Source organism: Pseudochaenichthys georgianus, chromosome 1 (assembly GCF_902827115.2).
Source record: "Pseudochaenichthys georgianus chromosome 1, fPseGeo1.2, whole genome shotgun sequence".
Lineage (NCBI taxonomy): Eukaryota > Metazoa > Chordata > Actinopteri > Perciformes > Channichthyidae > Pseudochaenichthys > Pseudochaenichthys georgianus.
Genome location: NC_047503.1, coordinates 42,240,075 through 42,261,669, shown reverse-complemented (window position 1 = coordinate 42,261,669; position 21,595 = coordinate 42,240,075). Strand labels below are relative to the sequence as shown.

General features: G+C 43.2%; 1 protein-coding gene and 1 pseudogene across 2 annotated transcripts in view; one reads left to right on the top strand and one right to left on the bottom strand.

Moving 5' to 3' along the window:
* The window catches only part of LOC117449934 (interferon-induced, double-stranded RNA-activated protein kinase-like), a 94,970-nt gene that overhangs the window by 65,105 nt on the left and 8,270 nt on the right, over positions 1–21,595 (top strand). The window lies entirely within an intron of this gene.
* The window catches only part of LOC139434875 (centriole, cilia and spindle-associated protein-like), a 5,094-nt pseudogene continuing 234 nt past the window's right edge, over positions 16,736–21,595 (bottom strand).

Here is a 21,595-nt window from a genome sequence, read left to right as displayed (position 1 = left end):
GTGTGGGAAAATTTTGGAAGGTTGAAGACCAGACGAGCCGCTGCATTCTGGATGAGCTGCAGAGGTTGGATGGCACATGCAGGTAGACCAGCCAGGAGGGAGTTGCAGTAGTCTAGGCGTGAGCTGACGAGAGCCTGGACCAGAACCGGCGTGGCTTTCTGGGTCAGCTGGGGGCGTATCCTCCTGATGTTGTAAAGCGTGTATCTGCAGCAGCGGGTTGTAGCAGCGATGTTTGCAGTAAACGACAGGTTGTTATCTAGGATCACACCCAGACTCCTTGCAGTCTGAGTCGGGGAAACAACAGAGGGGCCGATGTTGATAGTCAGGTCAAGAGTGGGACAATCTTTTCCTGGAAGGAATAGCAGTTCAGTTTTGTCAAGGTTGAGCTTGAGATGGTGAGCGGACATCCACTGAGAGATGTCAGCTAGACAAGCAGAGATGCGTGCGATGACCTGGGTCTCTGAGCGGGGAAAGGACAGAATTAATTGGGTGTCCTCAGCGTAGCAGTGGTATGAAAAACCATGCGGGCTAATGACTGATCCGAGCGAGTTTTGTGTACAGGGAGAAGAGGAGGGGACCAAGAACAGAGCCCTGAGGGACCCCTGTAGGTTAATTGACAAGGGTCGGACTCGGACCCTCTCCAAGTAACCCTGTAGGTGCGGTCTTTGAGGTATGAGGTGAGGAGGGAAGAAGTGCAGAGCCTGAAACCTCCAAGTTCTTGGAGAGTGCGAAGGAGGATCTGATGGTTCACCGTGTCGAAATGCAGGCAGACAGGTCCAACAGGATGAGGACAGAGGAGAGGGGAGGCTGCTTTAGCCGTGTGCAGTTTCCTCAGTGACAGCCAGGAGGGCAGTTTCTGTGGAGTGACCTGCCTTGAACCAGACTGGTGCGGATCCAGAAGGTTGTTCTGATGGAGATAGCAGGAGAGTTGTTTAAAGACAGCGCGTTCAAGTGTTTTAGACAGGAACGGGAGGAGAGAGACAGGCCTGTAGTTTATAACATCAGACGGGTTGAGAGTGGGTTTCTTCAGGAGAGGGTTTACTCTCGCCTCCTTGAGACTGTTTGGAAAGTGACCAGAAGTTAGAGAAGTGTTGATGAAATGTGTGAGAAACGGTAGAATATCAGGAGCGATAGTCTGAAGGAGGTTTGAAGGGATAGGGTCCAGAGGACAGGTGGTAGGGCGGGCAGAGGTAATGAGGGTAGGAGGGTCTGGTGACCCAGCGGTGAGTAAAGGTGAGTCAGAAAAAGAAGAGCGAATATCATCAACCTTTTTTTCAAAGTGGTTAACAAGTCGCTTGACAGAAGGGAGGAGGGGAAGGGGCTTTGGGTGGGGTCCAAGAGGGAGGAGAAGATGGAAAATAGTTTTTTTAGGATTGGAATCGGAAGATTGGATCTTATCTTGAAAGAAAGTGCTTTTTGCCTGAGAGATCGAAGCAGAGAAAGAGGAGGAGGAGAGCCTGATAGGTTAGGAGGTCGTCACGGTGTTTGGATTTCCACCGTTTCCGCTCTGCTGCCCGAAGGACGGTTCTATTAGCACGCAGTGCATCATTTAGCCAGGGAGCAGGAGGGGACTGACGAGCCGGCCGAGATGTGAGAGGACAGAGAGAGTCCAGAGAGGATGAGAGAGTAGAGAGGAGAGTTTCTGCAGCAGAGTTTGGAGGCAGGAGTTGGAACGAGTCAGAGGAAGGGAGGGCTGAGAGCACAGAGGAGGCAAAGGTAGAGGGGAGAGGGAACGAAGGTTACGGCGGACAGGTGCAGGATGAGAAGAGATTAGTTTGTTATGTTTGGAAAGGGGTAGAGAGAATGAAATGAAGAAGTGATCGGATGTGTGGAGCGGGTTTACAGAGAGGTTAGAAGTAGTGTAGTTCCTTGAGAATATGAGATCGAGGACATTGCCAGCTTTATGAGTCGGTGGGGACGGAGACAGTGAGAAAGCAAAGGTGGTTAACAGAGATGTTAGTTCGTCTATCTTCCCCGTCTGGAGGTTGAAGTCTCCGAGAAGTACAGCGGGAGGGCCAGTTTCAGGGATGTGTGAGAGGAGATTATCTAATTCCTCCAAGAAGTCCCCCAAGGCGCCTGGCGGACGGTAGAGAACAACAAGGGTCAGTTGTATAGGATGGGTTACTGTGACGGCATGGAATTCAAAGGTGGAAGGAGTGAAGTTTGGTAGCTTGAAGAGGGAGAAGCTCCATTTGGGAGAGAGCAGGAGACCAGTGCCACCTCCTCTACCAGTGGGTCTGGGTGTATGGGAGAAGGAATATGCTGTGGAGAGAGCTGCTGGGGTGGATGTGTTGGATGGAGTAATCCAGGTCTCCGTGAGAGCAAGGAAATCCAGGGTCTGCAGGGAGGCGTGGGCCAGAGATGAAGTCAGCCTTAGGAACAGCTGACTGGCAGTTCCACAGGCCGCCTGAAACTAGATGTGGATCTCAGTGGAGCATGTGGGATAGGACGAGAGCGGGCCGGTTATAGCGATTAGGAGATACACGGGGCAGTGATAATTAAGAGAAGACACATGAACAGGAATGGAGAAAACACATGATTATAGCATGAGGGCTAGAAAGCTAAAGAAAAGAAAAATAAGACACCAGCAATACTTAGCTCAATCAGTAGGATTTGCCTCCTCTTTGCCTCCCGCAGGACTCCAATGTCTTTGTCAGTCTTTGTCAGTCTTGTCAGTCTACTCCAGCAGGACTCCAATGTCTTTAGCCGCGTTCACACTGCGGTACTTTTCCCACAAAGGTTCATGCGAACTTAGTTCATGCGAACTCTTTAGTTCGCATGAACTAAGTACAGATCGCGTTCACACCAGAAAAAGTCCCTGGGGGTGGATGAGGCAAATGAAGCCGCTGACGTCACTTCTTCTTCTTCTTCTGCTTTGGGTTTACTGGCAGGCCGCAAACCACTTCACGGCGTATACTGCCGCCCGGAGTCCCCGGCCGGAAGTCCCCGGAGTTGGGGAAGGCTTCAGTAGAAGCAGCTGGGAGTCCCAGCAGCTTCTACTGAAGCCTTCCGAGTAAATCGCCAGAACGCCGACACCTCCTCATCTCCACCGCTCCCATGTTTTATTTGTGTTGCCATAAGTTAGTCTCTCTGCGTTTCTGCGCTGGGCTAATGCTAATGCTAATAATGCTAATGCGAGGATAATAAAATGGCGGCTTCACAAAACTTTTTGGGAGTTTTACGGGGCGTGGTTTGCAATCCGCCCAGCCAATCAGGAATATAGCTCTTTTCTCAAAAAAGAGCCGCTCGAAAGTCCCTGCTCTCTAGCAGGGACTTTCGAGGGGGTAAAAAGGTTCGCATGAACTACTTTTAGTACCGGCTCTTTTTGGTGTGAACGCGATCATGAACTAAGTTCGCATGAACCTTTGTGGGAAAAGTACCGCAGTGTGAACGCGGCTTTTGTCTGTCTGAAGCTGAAGCTGACGCTCAAGGAAAGAGCTACCTAAATGGACGCCTGATTGCTGAGTTCTCACAGCTGTGGTGCCACGCCCCTCTAATTAGTTAACTCTCTACAGCTGATGGGCGACAGCTGAGAGGCCCTGCCTATTTTAATGCACGCTTGATTGCCTACTGAGCCCTGTTTAACAGGTTCACGTGATCAGATCTGAGATTTAAAATCTCTCAAAAGCGCCGATTTAGCTACAATAACTACAGAACAATTATACAGAGTAGAATAACTGAAATAGAGAAGTCTAATTAAACAAGCCTTGGCTCTTATAAATATTAATCTACTTATTTTGTACTATAACACATTATTTTTTACATGATTTAATGTTATGTTTACCATATTCTTTCATTGTAAAGCATATTTATTTGCAGTTGCTTATGGAGCAAAAACAACTCAACCTTTTATTTGTTGAAACTGTTTTTAGCATTTGTATTGGCAAGGAGACAGGAGTGTGACACATCCCCTGTGCTTTAATTGAAGTTAAATGTAATGAATCCTGACCACTTCTTCCCCGCTGCTTCCTTAAAGCTCTGATTGGATTAAAGGTTTAAAGACTTCCTGCCGCAGCTCAGCTTTAGTAAGACGAACTAAAGACCAACTAAATGTGTTTATCCTGCAGGAGAATGCAACTCGCAATATCCCATTTCTTAATGAACCCCTGAACACCTCCTTTACAATATGATGTTACAGTAGGGAGTAAAACCTGAAGAAGAATTGGAGGGATGAAAGCCTCTTTAATGGTCACACATGCAGAGCACACAGTGAAATGTGTGCTCTGCATTTAACCTAGTACTAGGAGCAGTGGGCAGCTATCGTACAGCGCCCGGGGAGCAATGGGAGTGAGGGTGGAAGGGGGGTGTCCGGTGCCTTGCTCAAGGGCACCATGGCAGGGCCCAGGAGGTGAACTGTGTTGAGATTTCCATATGAGGTTGAATACTTAAAACTAAAGTAAATATAATCAATTATATTATTGTATAACCCACAATGAAATGCTTCATATTTTATGATTTTCTATATTTACAGTATAAACAAAATACAAGTGGTTTGTTAAATTGAGTGTGAGGCCTATTATGGTGTATGGGTGTCACCAAAATATTGTCCGGCCAGAGCAAAAGCACCGCATACGTCACACTTACTCGAGGCGGGGGCAGGGGCGGGATCAACTCCTCGAAACCACAACAAAAAGCCGGCGTTTTATCCAGTTTTGTACACAACGATGGAGAAACGTAACGAAAGCAGCAGTGGTCCACCGAAGAGACCAGCTACCTGCTGGGAATCTGGTCTTCCGAAGAGGTGCAGAGGAAGCTGGAGCCCAATCGGCCATTGTTTGTTGTTGTTCGGTGTGATCGGTTTACGCCGCGGTTTGGCTTTATGAAGCAGGCACGCAAAACGGTTACGTCATGACGCAAACGATGACGCAGCACATTCGGACTCTGGGCGGAATGTGAAAAGAGCCGGAGCTAAACCGAAGAACCGGTTCTGAACCTGAAGAGTTGCGTTGGTGTGAATGAGGTATGGAGAAATAAACTGAGGCCCAAAAAGGTGTTTGTGCCATAGTCGAGAATAATATTTACAAGTCCTGCACACTAGAGGTCATGACCTTTCTACCCAAACATGGGAAGGTGTGTCCTCTGCCATAGCCATAGAATATGTCTGGACAAGTCCAGTCCTGTACATCAGAGGCCATGCCCAGTTTCCACAGATATGGGTATGCAGGGTGGTCTTTAGGTTTTTCTGTCCTGTTTTTGAGCATAAAGACACTGGCGGAGAGGGAGCAAACTCGCGAGAGAGGGGGGGGGGGGGTTCCCCTGGTATACTCTCTCCCGGTAAAGCTCTCTCCCTGGAGAGCTGGGTTTTCGCCTCGGTAAGGTTCTCTCAAACTTGGTAAATATTGCTTAATTCTGAGTATTGAATGCTGATTGTTGGATGAAAGTTTAAAACTGTAATGCTAATTGAATCATTTTGAGGAGCTGCCTCTCAAGTGTCAGGCAGCAGGCTATAGGTTGTGAATGTTAGCACCGGCGATCCGTGAGGAGATTCCTTGGATTATGTCGGAAGACTTTAATGGTTCTAAACGATTGAATTAAAGGTTCAGATATAGAAAATGAGCACAGCATTCTATATTTCGTATGATGTAATGTTGTAGAGAGAGAAGGTAAAAACCCTGTATAAGTGTGGACCAATTTGTCCTTCAATAAACTGCTCTATGGAAGCAAACAAGAGACCGAAGTATTTGAATGTTATTTTAGACACCCGAATTTTAATAGCATTGAAAAATAATTACTTTGAAAATCATGTATCTGAATGTTTTCCTCCGAATTTACCTATGTGAAATAAAAATGTAAAAATTAAAGTGAAAAAAATTAGAATTGTTCAAATTCAGATCCCAAAATTCAAGTGAAAAAAAATTCGACGTCAAAAAATTCAGTGTATAAAATTCGATGTCCAAAATTGCGATGCAGCATCATCCGGGCTACTCCGACAGAAAACCAATCGAGCCATATGCAATCAAACCGACTTCTGCCTATCAGAGCAACGGCTTTGTCAGTCATGTGATCACAACAACCCGGGAGAAAGATGACGGAGAACAGCAGGGGTCGCCGCTCGGGTAAGTAGTCAGTTTGTGCTCTTTATTTTACAAGCAGTGAGGGCTCGACAGCATTTGTATCTTACATTAGCTAAATGAGTGAAGTAGCCTTGTGCCTTGCTGTTAGCAAGCCCCGTAGTTATCATTAATTGAAGTGAATCACAACGTTACCATGTCCTTTTGTGTGTGTGTGGGGGGGTGACGGTTTGCAAAGTAACGTAACGATCACTTCGGTTAGATAAGTCAAGTAGACCATGCTACACTATACAAATACTCTCTTACAAAAGCCCTGCATTTAAACATGTTAATGTTACTTTAGTAAAAGTATGCTAGTATAATTAGGAAAGTGTTGTTCAAGTATTTAAGTAGACACAAGTTATACTATTATATTATATAATTTGATTTATTGTATATTACCGATGCACGAGTTGACTTAACTGTTGTAGTTGGAGCTCATCTCGGAACAATGAGCTAACTAATGATTACTTTCATAATGGTTTAATGTGTTGACTATTTTCTACCATATAGATGAAGGTCTGGTTTGCTTTTCAAACTCCTCCAAAATAGTAGGACATGCTGTCATAATTACCCAGAGTCCGAAGTGACACCTTTACAATGTTAAAGCTGTTCGATAAATGTAGTGATGTAAACACTAAAGTATTCAAGATAGTGTAGTGGAAAAAGAGATGTTTTTTTTTTAAAGTTACTAAAACAAAATCTCTTGTTTTGGACTGACGGTAATGATTCAAGAAATAGTAGATACATACATTCACACATCCATCTGTGTGCATTTGTTGTGGATGGAACACAACAAATGGTGCTCTTACCTGTGACCTCCAAACATTATAACCAGACTGTATCATTCAAACTATAAGTACAGTTCTGTACTTGACTTTAGACAAATAATTCAAAAGACAAAAACACAATTTATTGAAAGACCAATCTTTATTTTACGGTGCCTCTCCTTTTGTTTGTATATTAAACCCTTTCAATCTAAAAAACTGAGCAAACTCAACAGTTAACTTTATATTCTTATTGTCCAAAGCATATATTACACTATTTTCCCCCCTCTCATATTCACAGGATGGATGATTAGAGACTTTGGGGGAAACCCTCAGCTTTATGACGTCCCGTCTGTTGGTTTGGCCAGAGAGGGCTGAGGGGTCTTTCCCTGCGAGGAGTCCTCCTCGCAGGGAAAGACCCTGCAGGCCTGAGGAGGAGGACCAGGCCTGATGGAGGAGGACCAGGCCTGATGGAGGAGGACCAGGCCTGAGGGAGGAGGACCAGGCCTGATTGGAGGAGGACCAGGCCTGAGGGAGGAGGACCAGCCTGAGGGAGGAGGACCAGGCCTGAGGGAGGAGACCAGGCCTGATGGAGGAGGACCAGGCCTGAGGGAGGAGGACCAGGCCTGATGGAGGAGGACCAGGCCTGATGGAGGAGGACCAGGCCTGAGGGAGGAGGACCAGGCCTGATGGAGGAGGACCAGGCCTGATGGAGGAGGACCTGGCCTGAGGGAGGAGGACCAGGCCTGATGGAGGAGGACCAGGCCTGATGGAGGAGGACCAGGCCTGATGGAGGAGGACCAGGCCTGATGGAGGAGGACCAGGCCTGATGGAGGAGGACCAGGCCTGATGGAGGAGGACCTGGCCTGAGGGAGGAGGACCTGCACCAGCTGCACCTACAGAAACTTAGCCCATGCTGGGCATAGCTGTTACCACCTGCACAGGCCTAGCCTGTCACTTTAATTGACAAAATGTGTTTACTTAATCAATTAACCGATTAACATTTAGTGTAACTTATGTATATTATTTAGTTTTTATTTAAAAAGAAATGGTGATGGTTCATGCTTGATAACTTTTAGTTCACATTTCAATAAATTGTATTTGCATCCTTTTGTCCATTATTCTTACTGAAAATGTTAGATTACACATTCACATCTGATGAAGATTGGCACCATGTTTTATGACGTTGCAAACTCTGCAGTACAAGGCACAAGTATTGTGAAGCTCATAAAGTGAGGCAATGCATTTGATCAGCTGACTTTTTTTTTTGCCAAACTTTATAGGCCTGACAATAATCACACTGTCTCTGAGGTGCAACGTAAAACACAAAACAACACAAATGAAGTTCCTGTTAGACTACACAACTAGTCAGTGTGCAGGTCTTTGTGTTACAATATAAGTGTCTCTTAGTGAATGTCCTGTACTGCTCTTATATTCATCACATCAGCTTCTCCTTTCTTTCCCTCTTGGATGTTCTTCTACCCTCAGAGAAAGAGAACATGGTGAAGCAGTCCTGTCTCTCAGGCGTGTCCTTTCCTAACAGAAATATCAAACATATTATGCAGAGCAAGTGTGTTATTTAAGAAAGAGGTGTGTTTGTTTGTTCAGGGGCTATAATATAATGATTTTTTGTTTTATTTGAATGTGTTTTTTAAATCCAACAGTGGACTACAAAGATAATCAGATTATGAATAAACCGTTCTAAATTCATCAACATTGAAATAAATGTATTATTAAAATAATATTTAACTGTTATCAAAACTTAGTGCAACTGTAGAAGCTTGCTCTGTGCGGTTGTCTCACTGAAAGACAAAGGGTCGCAGCTCTCACCATGTTCAATAATATTTGCCTTAAATACATTGAAATGTGAAAGTTGAACAAAAAAGTGATGTTGCTTGGTTAAATGTAACCTTTAGCTAAGAAAGTTCACTCAACATCACTGATGTGTAGGTGATCTAGTATTCAGTCATGTTTAATGGCATGTATATCAGTGTATTAGAGACATTACTTTATGCATTCTTTGTAAAGTATGAAAAAGGTGTACCTTGGAATCCGTGCTGAAGTTCTCTGCTGTTACGGCCCGTCCACACAGCGGCGTGCGCTGACGCTTGCCGGCGGGCGTGTCTGAAACTCGACCAACAACCAATCACATGAATCTCCCGCCCCGGACACACAAGCAGCGGTTTGATTGGCTAGAGCTTGTACTGGCATATGATTGGATTGGCTGACGCTTCTGCCGAGGTGTCAAAAGTTGTACATTGCTCAACTTTTGCAGCGAGCCACGCCAGCTACGCTCCACGTCGCTTCCCACGATGCAGTTCGGCTAAAGGTGACGTCACCCCATTCAAAGTGAATGGGTAGAAGCGTTGGAAGCTTCAACGCACGCCGCTGTGTGGACGGGCCGTTGTGTGAAGACGGGAGAGCTTGTTGGTCCCTCTCTACATTCACAGAGGGCCAGCTATAACTCAACCATAGACTGTATATATAAATGGACGTAGTGGCCGTTGACGTCACCCATAGGATTCTGCAGAGTTGCCATAAAGCCCTTCGTAGGCGGAGTCGGCCACTAACGGCTCGACTGTGACGTCAGAGTCTAATCCTGCCTGCTCCAAATAAGGGAAAGAGGCGGAGCTGAGGCGGGACCTGCTGCCTCCCGAACTGGAAGTAAACAACTCAACAAGAGAGTAATGTCAAATGACAGTACAATTGACCAATCATATCTTCCCTCTAAATGGCGGGCTTTATTTTCGCGGACTTTATGACAGGTTCCGCCCGCTGTGAGGTCTATGCAAGTGGTGCAGTGACGCGTCCTAAAACCCGGAAGTAAGCCGCGCTCGGATTCCCTCGACAGAAAGCAGTGGGATTTCTCCATAGGGTTTTGGAAAATAGCTCGAAATAAGGTCTGTGGAAAACGAACCTGTTAGATAAATGCACGTTGTGTTCAGACGGATAATATCCACATGTCTACCCTACTTTTACTATTTTTGAATCATAAATCTAATCAATAGATTTATGATCGATAGATTTATGATTAGCATAAGTTCGTTCACAGTGGCGACGCCAGAGATTTTCTCTAGGGGTGCTGTGGGGTAGCTTGACGTTTCATAGAGGGTGCTCAGACATTTAGGGTTTCCCATTAATGCACCGGGCGCTGGAACATTCTGCTGCAACACTCCCCACACGCGCTCACACAGTGCACCTGCGACTGTTACAATGAAGGCTCGGGTAATCAGCTCACGGCATATGTGTAAGCAGGGGTAAAGTGCTATTTTTACAAGTGGGGAGTGGACCTCCCTCCTCTAGGAGGGTCCTCACCTCCACTAGTGGGGTGGGAAGGTTTTTTTTTAAATATTGAAGTTAAAAGCATCAATCTGGTGCACTTTGAGAGCCAAATGAAGACATCTATGGATATATAGTATCTCTCATCGACATGCATATGAAACAGAACTGTAAACAGATTTTCTATTTCTTTATAGATATTTTACAAATCACTCCCCTTTTAAAACAAACCGTTTGAGACCCATGAGATAACTAAACTCAAGTTAACTATCTAAACTTCAAGTCCTTTACTTCACCTGAGCTGAGATTATCTGAGACTCTGTCTGACAGGAGAGAGTTCTCCCTCCGCCTTGTTGTTGAAAAAGCTCCTTATACCGTTAGCTTGGCTAGCTAGCACCAGATGCTAACCACAACGATCTCCGGTAGATACCCACCGGTGCGCGAGCTCTCTCTCTTGCTCGCTTGCGCACGCACACAAAATGGCTCGTGCCACACACACAGAGCAGAGCTTGAATGAAACAGACCCAGAAGTAAGCTACTGTACTCACGAGGCCTATTATGTGCAGAATCCCTCTCGCTTTCAGGTGGTTTTGATTGAGTGTCCACACGTGGACGTTTAAGGACTAAAAAACGATCCATTTGTCACTTTGCTGTTAGCAAATAATTTGGGGCTCTTGCTAACAGGAAGTCATCAAGTGTCACAAAGTAATTTAGCCTATGGGTAGGTCAAAAATCGAATGGGTGCTGGCCATTGGCCTAATCATATCACCTGTGTTGGCTTTATGTTTGTGGTCAAACATTTATTCGTTTCACATTTGCATTGATGTAATCAATAATTTTTCTGATTTAATTTAATAAAAATAATAATAATTTCTTGGGGTGCTTAGGCAATTGGCAGGATTTGATCATCAAAGGTAGGCCTAAGTCATTTTCAATGTGGGCCGCCATGCCGACTTAATTCATTTGTAATTGCTACTTGGCTGTGGGAGCCCTGTCATGATAGGTCTTTATATAATGGTGTTGTTTGTGTGGTAGAGGGTCGCTGTCATTGATGCGCTTTGCACCCCGGGCCGCTGTTTAGATATTCCGCTGAAGTCTACGCTGTGACGTAATATCTCTTCTTTCTTTCGAGGGAAGGGGGGGTCAGAGGGCCTAGGTATAAAAGTCACGGCTCGCCACTGTTCAAAGTACACCCTGTAGCGAGTAAAACTCTAACACAGAAAATACCTGCCTATGCTGCCCCAGAACGCCTCGTTGGAGATTTCTATTTTTCCATTGTTTAATTCTTGGGTATGGTGACGTATTTCGAGTATTGTGACGTAACGTAACGGCTCCGCAGATTGGTCCGTTACGTCCGCGGAGCCGTTACGCTTCCTCACACACACACACACACACACACACACACTGCGAGGAGCGGACACTGTGAGCTGGCTCACTGGTGTGGGGTCGGCGAGACAGCGAGACACCGCGGGACTCAGCCTGGGCACACACACAAACTGCCAGCCAGGCTGCGGGTGTGTGTGTGTGCTCGGGCTGGTTTCGGGCTGTATCTCCCTGGGCTCACTGGGAGGGGGGGGGGGCAGGAGCTCCAACAAGCCGTTTAGGACAGAGAGTGAATACACATACAGAGATGCTATTTGAGAAAACAATGTGAGTTTGGAAAATTGCACAATATAAATGTATTCTAGTCGACCTCAACAATGGAATTATGATAGGTAGAAATGGCCATGGGACCTTTAATGCACAGAAAATACAGTACAATAGATTTTAATTAGTATCTTTGTTCTATAGGTCAGGGGTCAGCAACCTATGAAGCTATAGTGCACATATAATAACATTTGAATAAAATACATTGTGTTATTTCAGGGGCATCCAGTGCCCCGACTACATTTTTATAATGTATATATTTATAAGTAATATATAAACAAATCATATATATATAATAATATACATTTTATGTATAACATTTTTAAATATATATAAAAGTGATCTTTATGATTCATTATATACTTAAACATACATTAAAACAATACAAACAAATCGTAAATAAATAAATCATTTGTATAAAATAGTTTATATACAAATCACAAACTACGATTTTATTCAAATACGATTTATTCACAGCAAAGTGGAGGAAAATATATTGTACATGTTTTCAATACAGGGACCAAAATGTAAACGTGGTGGAAAATACAGGATTATCAAACGTATGATGATGATAATAAAATAACAACTCAAAGCTTTAGATACAGCGAATAAAGTCACTTTCTCAAACAGTGCGTTAGATAAACTCCTCACATATAATATATTATAACAATGTTTTTAGCTTTAATATTTTCTGGTGATTGTCTCAAACATTCAGACTTAACTTTTTACATTAAAACCACTTTAATCTGTTTTCTCAGTTTCTTCTTGTAAAGGGATCATTTAAAAGTAAACAGTAAAAAAACACCCTCTTTTTACCATAACAGTCAAACTTAAACACAGCAGCGCCTCCATGGGGGTGAAGCCGCTGTGAACGATAAGCAACACGTGTCTCTTTGTGGTGTCATTTTATACCTTTGTCTGGAGCAGTTTCATAAAAGACGGTTCTCTTAAAGGTCCCCTATTATGCAAACTCCACTTCTTCATGTCTCCTCTACATCAACATGTGTCCCCTCTTCTTCATGTCTCTTCTACATCAACATGTGTCCCCTCTTCTTCATGTCTCTTCTACATCAACATGTGTCCCCTCTTCTTCATGTCTCTTCTACATCAACATGTGTCCCCTCTTCTTCATGTCTCTTCTACATCAACATGTGTCCCCTCTTCTTCATGTCTCTTCTCCATCAACATGTGTCCCCTCTTCTTCATGTCTCTTCTACATCAACATGTGTCCCCTCTTCTTCATGTCTCTTCTACATCAACATGTGTCCCCTCTTCTTCATGTCTCTTCTACATCAACATGTGTCCCCTCTTCTTCATGTCTCTTCTACATCACCATGTGTCCCCTCTTCTTCATGTCTCTTCTACATCACCATGTGTTCCCTCTTCTTCATGTCTCTTCTACATCACCATGTGTCCCCTCTTCTTCATGTCTCTTCTACATCAACATGTGTCCCCTCTTCTACATCAACATGTGTCCCCTCTGTGGAAAGAGACTCTGAAAAGAGATTCTCTCTCTTTTTGATCCATTTCTATAAAAACCTGTCTGAAAATGAGCTGATCAGATTTTGGCCACTTTATGATGTCATAACGATGTGTTGTCTTGTGTAGCCATTAGCCAATCAGCAACCAAGGTAACCCCCCCCCCCCCTTATCACCTGAATCTCCTCTAGAGCACCATTGAGTTCTTTGTAACCAAATGTCCCTCAGAGGGGCGTGGGGAGGGGCTCGTTGTTTTCATCTAAAGTAACAGACAGAGAATCAGCACTTTGGAAACAGGGCTGAAACAGAGGGGATTATGGGTAATGCTGCAATGATCTGTTTGGTGTTTCAGCCAATCAGAGACATGTTCTGTATATATCTGAGACCTGTGATGTATTGATGAAGAACAGTAAAATAGGGGACCTTAAGCATATTTAAACATTTCCCCCAAAATGTTTCGAATATCAGTGTTTAATCTTAATTTGTGTTCATCATAAGTGATTAAAACATCAGGAGTTATAATATATAAACATAAATACAAAGAATGCAGTCTTAAAGGGGCTTTTTGAAGCCTCATTTACAGGTTTCATAGAGGGGGGGGGACCCCAAAAGCATTAGGGCTTCTTTCAAGTAACACGAGTTCTGTAAATAACCATCTCATATTAAGTGGACACTTCAAAAGCTGCAATAAATAAATAAATAAAAGTATTATTAAATATAAATACTTCTGCACATTCAGAGTGATGCGGTTTGGACGGTTGATAAAATGAATAAACATTCTGAGTGGATTTAAATTCATTCAGTTTGAAATATTACTCAGCGCTGTAAGTCAGACCACATGATGAACGTTAGCCCTCAGTTTCACATCCACACGCTTCGACCATCTTTAGTTACAACTAACAGTGACATAACTGACGGTGCATTAGATGAAACTATTAGCATGACACGCGTCTGTCACTGTGATGGAAACAGATAACATGTCAAAAGATACGAGGTGATCAAATACGTTACAATCTATTAAAACTGTATCTTTAATTGGACGTTCCCTTTCAATCCCATCGCTGGATATAAAAGACGAACTGAAACTTGTTTTGGGATAAAAGCTAAATGTAATGTGATATTTCACATTTCACTGCAATTCTTAAATTATTCACAATTAATTTCATGTTTTGTTCTTTATATATTTTAAGTTATTATTGATAAAGCTGAATTCAAGCCAAAGTAAATAATTATTTGTTATTTAAAAAAATACTTATTGTGTGTATATAGTGTGTGTGTGTCTGAGTGTGTTTGTGAGTGTGTGTCCTTGTGTGTGTGTCTGTGTGTGTCTGAGTGTCTGAGTGTGTGTGTGTGTGTCTGAGTGTGTCTGTGAGTGTGTGTTCTTGTGTGTCTGAGTGTGTGTGTGTGTGTGTGCGTGTGTCTCTCTCTCTTTGTGTGTGTGTGTCTGTGAGTGTGTGTCTGAGTGTGTTGGTGTGTGTGTGTGTCTGTGTGTGTGTGTGTGTGTGCGCGTGTGTGTCTCTCTCTCTGTGTGTGTCTCTCTCTCTGTGTGTGTCTGAGTGTGTGTTCGTGTCTGAGTGTGTGTCTGAGTGTGTCCTTGTGTGTGTGTGTGTGTGTGTGTGTCTGAGTGTGTCTGTGAGTGTGTGTATGTGTGTGTCTCTCTCTCTGTGTGTGTGTGTGTCTGAGTGTGTGTTCGTGTCTGAGTGTGTGTCTGAGTGTGTCTGAGTGGTTGAGTGTGGTGTGTGTGTGTGTGTCTGAGTGTGTGTGTTGTGTCTGTGTGTGTCTGAGTGTGTCTGAGTGTGTGTGTGTGTGTCTGAGTGTGTGGTGTGTGTGTGTGTCTGAGTGTGTGTCTCTTTTTCAAAGAAAGGGATGAATGAATATCACAGTTTTAGTTGGACATAGTCCCTTTACAGACTTGTTTATTACGGTATTTATTATTTATGGACATTATATTATAGTGGCATTGTTATTATTCTTACATATTTATGATATATTTAAAGTTAAAATAAATTGAATTAAGTGTTTATTTTTGGCATCATCACCCACAAGAAGTTGAGCTAATACCTCATCATTTAATCTATACGCTATATTTAATCTATATTGAATTAAGAGGTGTTACGTTTGTCTTAATTAAGAGAAACACATTTAAACAAGAGGTTATAATAAAGGCAGCGCATCTTGAATCTAGTTTTCTCCTCAGAAAATACTTTTAATATTCTATTTGATAAATCTTGTTTCTATGTAGTTTATCCTAATCTACACTTGAGGATCCAAAATAGTCAAACATCAAAAAGACTGGGAGGGGGGTCCGGGGCGGCTGCCCGGAAGAGTGGCTCACACACACACACACACACACCACACACACACACACAACACCACACACACACACACACACACACACACACACACAACACACACCACACACACACACACACACACTACACACAACACACACACACACACACACACACACACACACACACACACACACAACACACACACACACACACACACACCACACACACACACACACACACACACACACACACACACACACACACCACACACACACACACACACACACTGCCGAGAGAACGGCGGAGACATGCGTGCTCATACATAAGTACATTCAAACGGTGATCCGTGGTTTCTTTAAAGAAAGCTTGTAAATAATGAATTCTCTCTGATGTTCGCTCATTATCAAACAGCAACATATCGTTCAGTCCATCAGCTCGGGTTGTTTCGCTGCTGCCAGGCGGAACACACACACACACACTTAAAGACTTTCCTTCCAATGAATCATAAATACGGACATTCTAAGCAGAGAAGTCGAGACTCAGGGGTTATCAGTGAGTCCTGGAGACACAGACAGACAGGGAACACCAGAGGGCATACTACCGCAATCTATAGAGTGCATTTCAGTTAGGAAATATTGACTTAGTAATTAAAGTACAGTTTAAAGATGTTTTAAAGAAGCGGAAAGAGGTTGTAGTGTAGCTGTAGTGTTTTTAGGACACATTTTAACAATATATCGTGATAGGAGAGTAGATCGATTACATGTCTGATATCGTATTATTGTATCGTGTCTTTTAAGGAGAGTTAGTTTTTTTCTTAATTCAACCCAGCTGTTCTGGCAGTTCTCTTATTTGCCTTCACTTGGTTAATCCACTTTAAAGATGATTATTTATCAAAACTCGTATGTGAACTTTTTCACTTTTTTTCAGTCTACATTATTCATCCCAAATTGAGGTACTTGGTAAACATTTTTTTTTGTATTATATAAAAATGATGTATTATATAAATTAGGGCTGTGCAATTAATCATATTTTAATCGCAATTACGATTTTGGCCTGCCACAATTACGAAAACAACATAATCGAAAAAAAACAATTATTTTGCTTTGCGAGGTTGGTGAACATATTTGATCTAATTTATTTTGTATTTATCATATTTATATATTGTTTAGTAGCTTGTGGAAGTGCGCTCCAAAATATTTGTTGATCTTGTTTATTGGTATATATTATTTTGATATTTATTTAATGTAATATAAATGTATAATTTATTTTTGTATTGGTTTTTCAGCTGAATTATACGTTCAGGGTAATCAGCAGTTAAAAAACATACTATTGAAATTATTATTGTATTTGTGTTAAAGTTCAATAAATGGATGTTTTTTCAAAGTTAATGAATGATCGTATTTAATAATCGTTATATCAATTATTGACCAAAATAATCGTGGATTATGATTTTTGCCATAATTGCACAGCCCTAATATAAATGTCTCTTACGTGAGCCGCGTACTTAATGTGAATGTGGATTCACTGAATGTCTAAACCCCAATCCAAAGAGTTTACTCTCGTGCCCCGTCATGTTTCATAGTTTGTTCAATGTCTTTTAGATTTAAGATTACACGTCCTGCAGTAAAGGATAATATGTACCGTAGATTCAGAGTGTGAGTGTTTGAAGGATGAAATGACAGTGTGTTCCCCTGACAGCAGAGCTTCTCTCTCAGTGACTCCTCTGCCGGAGACCTCATGTGCTCAGAGAGTCTGATGTCTGCTCTTCAGAAAGGGAACGTGGTTTTCAGAGAGTCTTGTTTTCTACCTGAGCCGGGCGGAGAAGCCAGCGCATGTACTCCGTCACCCAGCGGTCGCCCGCCACGCTCAGCTGCGAGCGCCTCGTCTTCTCCAGGTCGGCGGATCGAGCGCGCCGCCGCTCAGGGTTTCGAGTTCTTCTTATCGGACCCCCGCCGGGTGGTCTGTACGCAGGCGTCAGACGTGTGGCTCTGAGGGGGAGAAACCAGAGAGATGGAGACGTTTCCGAAAAGCACACCGGAGTTTTATTATTAATGAGAGCAAGAGTCTCCGGTGACCCAGCTTCACTTCTCTGGTGTCCTGCGAAGCTGCTCGAAACTCACCTGGACTCAGGGCAATCTCACATCCTAACTCTGTGCACATTATTTCTGCTATAAAATGTATTTCGTCTTTATTCAAAGTTGGGAAATCAGAGAAATGTCAAGTGACGATCGCCTTTATAAACATATTACCTTTCTGTTTTTGTTGTTCCTCTTTTGAAATAACATTTTTACAAGAACATCAGCAGGACAGGAGTACGCCTCAGAGACGAACTGAAATAAGGCATAATTTCCCTTAAACAACTGATACCATGAAAGACTGGGAAACAACTCATCTTCTGACAGAAGTTACTTTTGAAGATCAAGGCTACAGCTGACTTCAGTAAGCAGCAGTGAAGGCCTTTAACGTGAAGTCTTTTGTTAACTTTTTTCAAACCAAAGTGTAAGTATTAGTATAAAACATGGTAAACGTGTTCCACTAGAAATCCTGCAATCAAAATCTTACTTTAAGATAATGGTAAATGTAGTCATTTGAGGCTTTTCATTCCTCATAGCGTGCGACTTGTATATTGAAATGAGAGTTCTCCTGCTTGTAAAGAAGTGTCTGAAAAATAAAGTTAATTTCAATCAAGTAGTTTTGTTTGTTATGGATAAATATTCATTTGTACTAGTGTATTATGACATCTTGAGGAATTGCTTAATTGTTAGTTTCGTGTTTACCGTATTTTGTGTTGCTTTTCGATTCGTGTTTGAAATTAGGTCTTTTGTTAGTTTACGTTTATTATTGTTTAGTGTGCTATATGTGTAAATGTGGTGGGTTTGACTTAGGGCTGCTCGATTATGGCAAAAATCATAATCACGATTAGTGGGTCAATAATTGATATCACGATTATTAAAAATGATTATCCATTTACTTTGAAAACATCCATTTATTGAAAAAGAAAATGTGAACAGTATGTTTTTAACAGAACTTGAACTTTAAGTAGAATTCAACAGAAAACACAGTAAAAAAATGTTTATAAAAAAATAATAATAATCGTTTTATTTCGATTACGTTGTTTTGGTAATCGTTGCAAGCCAAAATCGAGATTAAAATACGATGAATTGCACAGCCCTAGTTTGACTGTATGTGTGGAGCAGAGGAAGAATAGCTAGTGCTAGTGCTTAGGAGCTCCTGTTACCTCCTGTTGCCGTATCCTCCAGCTCGCTTCAATACGCTGTGACTCAGAGTTTGGAAGTGCTTCAGTCCTCTGGAATATCTCACAAATGTTGTTTCGTGCCAAATCTGACCGGTTCCTTACTTCATACTACATTCTCTTGGACCTGAATTGTCGGCTGTTATTGTTACAGGAACCTCATGAATCTCCTGTCACCACCTCCATGTATGTAATCATGTGTTTGTCATGTATGTGCTACGTTATTATTGTGTTGAGCAAATTGGAAAAACCAGTGGTTTCATGGACAAACACTCACGTTGTTCCTCGCCCTACGTTCCTCCCCCTGTCTCTCGCTCCAGTCCAGTCTTCCGGACGCTCTCAGGCTCTCCTTGCCGCAGAGGGCCGGGGTGCTCTTGGCTCTCGGGGGTTTCCTGAGCACGGCGGGCTTCTCCTCCAGGGAGCTGTCCCGGTGGGGGGTCTCTGAGCGGGGGGTGCGGCGGCGGAGGCGTCTCCTGGGCGGCGGGGGGACCGGCTCCCCGTCAGAAGAGGTGGTGTCAGCGGGGCCGGGGTCTGACGGGGAGTCGACCTCTGAGGGGCCGCTGGTGTCTGGAGACAACGAGCCGGATCCATTCACACCGTTTACTACAACCGCTGCTGAAGATACAGAGCAGACGTTTCCACCAACTCGCGAGCACTTTAAAGGACCCTATTATGCTGTTTCTCATCAACGTATCACAGGTCTAGATATATCCAGAACATGTCTCTGATTGGCTGAAACACCAAACAGATCATTGCAGCATTACCCATAATCCCCTCTGTTTCAGCCCTGTTTCCAAAGTGCTGATTCTCTGTCTGTTACTTTAGATGAAAATAAGGAGCCCCTCCCCACGCCCCTCTGAGAGACTTTGGTTACAAAGAACTCAATGGAGCTCTAGAGGAGATTCAGATGATAAGGGGGGGGGGGGGGGTACCTTGGTTGCTGATTGGCTAATGGCTACACAAGACAACACATCGTGTTATGACATCATCAAGTGTCCAAAATCTGATCAGCCTCATTTTCAGACAGGTTTTTATAGAAATGGATCAAAAGAGAGAGAATCTCTTTTCAGAGTCTCTTTCCACAGAGGGGACACATGTTGATTGTAAAGAGACATGAAGAAGAGGGGACACATGTTGATGTAGAAGAGACATGAAGAAGAGGGGACACATGTTGATGTAGAAGAGACATGAAGAAGAGGGGACACATGTTGATGTAGAAGAGACATGAAGAAGAGGGACACATGTGATGTAGAAGATACATGGAGAAGAGGGGACACATGTTGATGTAGAAGAGACATGAAGAAGAGGGGACACATGTTGATGTAGAAGAGACATGAAGAAGAGGGGAACATGTTGATGTAGAAGAGACATGAGAAGAGGACACATGTTGATGTAGAAGAGACATGGAAGAAGAGGGGACACATGTTGATGTAGAAGAGACATGAAGAAGAGGGGACACATGTTGATGTAGAGAGACATGAAGAAGAGGGGACACATGTTGATGTAGAAGAGACATGAAGAAGAGGGGACACATGTTGATGTAGAAGACATAAGAAGAGGAGGACACATGTTGATGTAGAAGAGACATGAAGAAGAGGGGACACATGTTGATGATAGATAGAAGAGACATGAAGAAGAGACAGGGGACACATGTTGATGTAGAAGAGACATGAAGAAAGGGGACACATGTTGATGTAGAAGATACATGGAGAAGAGGGGACACATGTTGATGTAGAAGAGACATGGAGAAGAGGGGACACATGTTGATGATAGAAGAGACATGAGAAGAGGGACACATGTTGATGTAGAAGAGACAGGAGAAGAGGGGACACATGTTGATGTAGAAGAGACATGGAGAAGAGGGGACACATGTTGATGTAGAAGAGACATGAAGAAGAGGGGACACATGTTGATGTAGAAGAGACATGGAAGAGGGGACAAATGTTGATTGTAGAAGAGACATGAAGAAAGAGGGGACACATGTTGATGTAGAAGAGACATAAGAAGAGGACGGACACTGTTGATGTAGAAGAGACATGAAGAGAGAGGGGACACATGTTGATGTGAAGAGACATGAAGAAGAGAGGGACACATGTTGATGTAGAAGAGACATAAGAAGAGGGGACACATGTTGATGTAGAAGAGACATGAAGAGAGGGGACAGAGGGGACACATGTTGATTTGTAGAGAGACATGAAGAAGAGGGGACACATGTTGATGTAAGAGACAGAGACATGCAGAAGAGGGGACACATGTTTGATGTAGAAGACATGAAGAAGAGGGGACACATGTTGATGTAAAGAGACATGAAGAAGAGGGGACACATGTTGATGTAGAAGAGACATGAAGAAGAGGGGACACCATGTTGATGTAGAAGAAGAGACATGAAGAGGGGACACATGTTGATGCTAGAAGAGACATGAAGAAAGGGGACACATGTTGATGTGATGTAGAGAGACATGAGAAGAGGGGACACATGTTGATGTAGAAGAGACATGAAGAAGAGGGGACACATGTTGATGTAGAAGAGACATGAAGAAGAGGGGACACATTACATTACATGCATTTAGCTGACACATGTTGATGTAGAAGGAGAAGAAGAAGAGGGGACACATTTGATGTAGAAGAGACATGAAGAAGAGGGGACACATGTTGATGGAGAAGAGACATGAAGAAGAGGGGACACATGTTGATGTAGAAGAGACATGAGGAAGAGGGGACACATGTTGATGTAGAAGAGACATGAGAAGAGGGGACACATGTTGATGTAGAAGAGACATGAAGAAGAGGGGACACATGTGATGATAGAAGAGACATGAAGAAGAG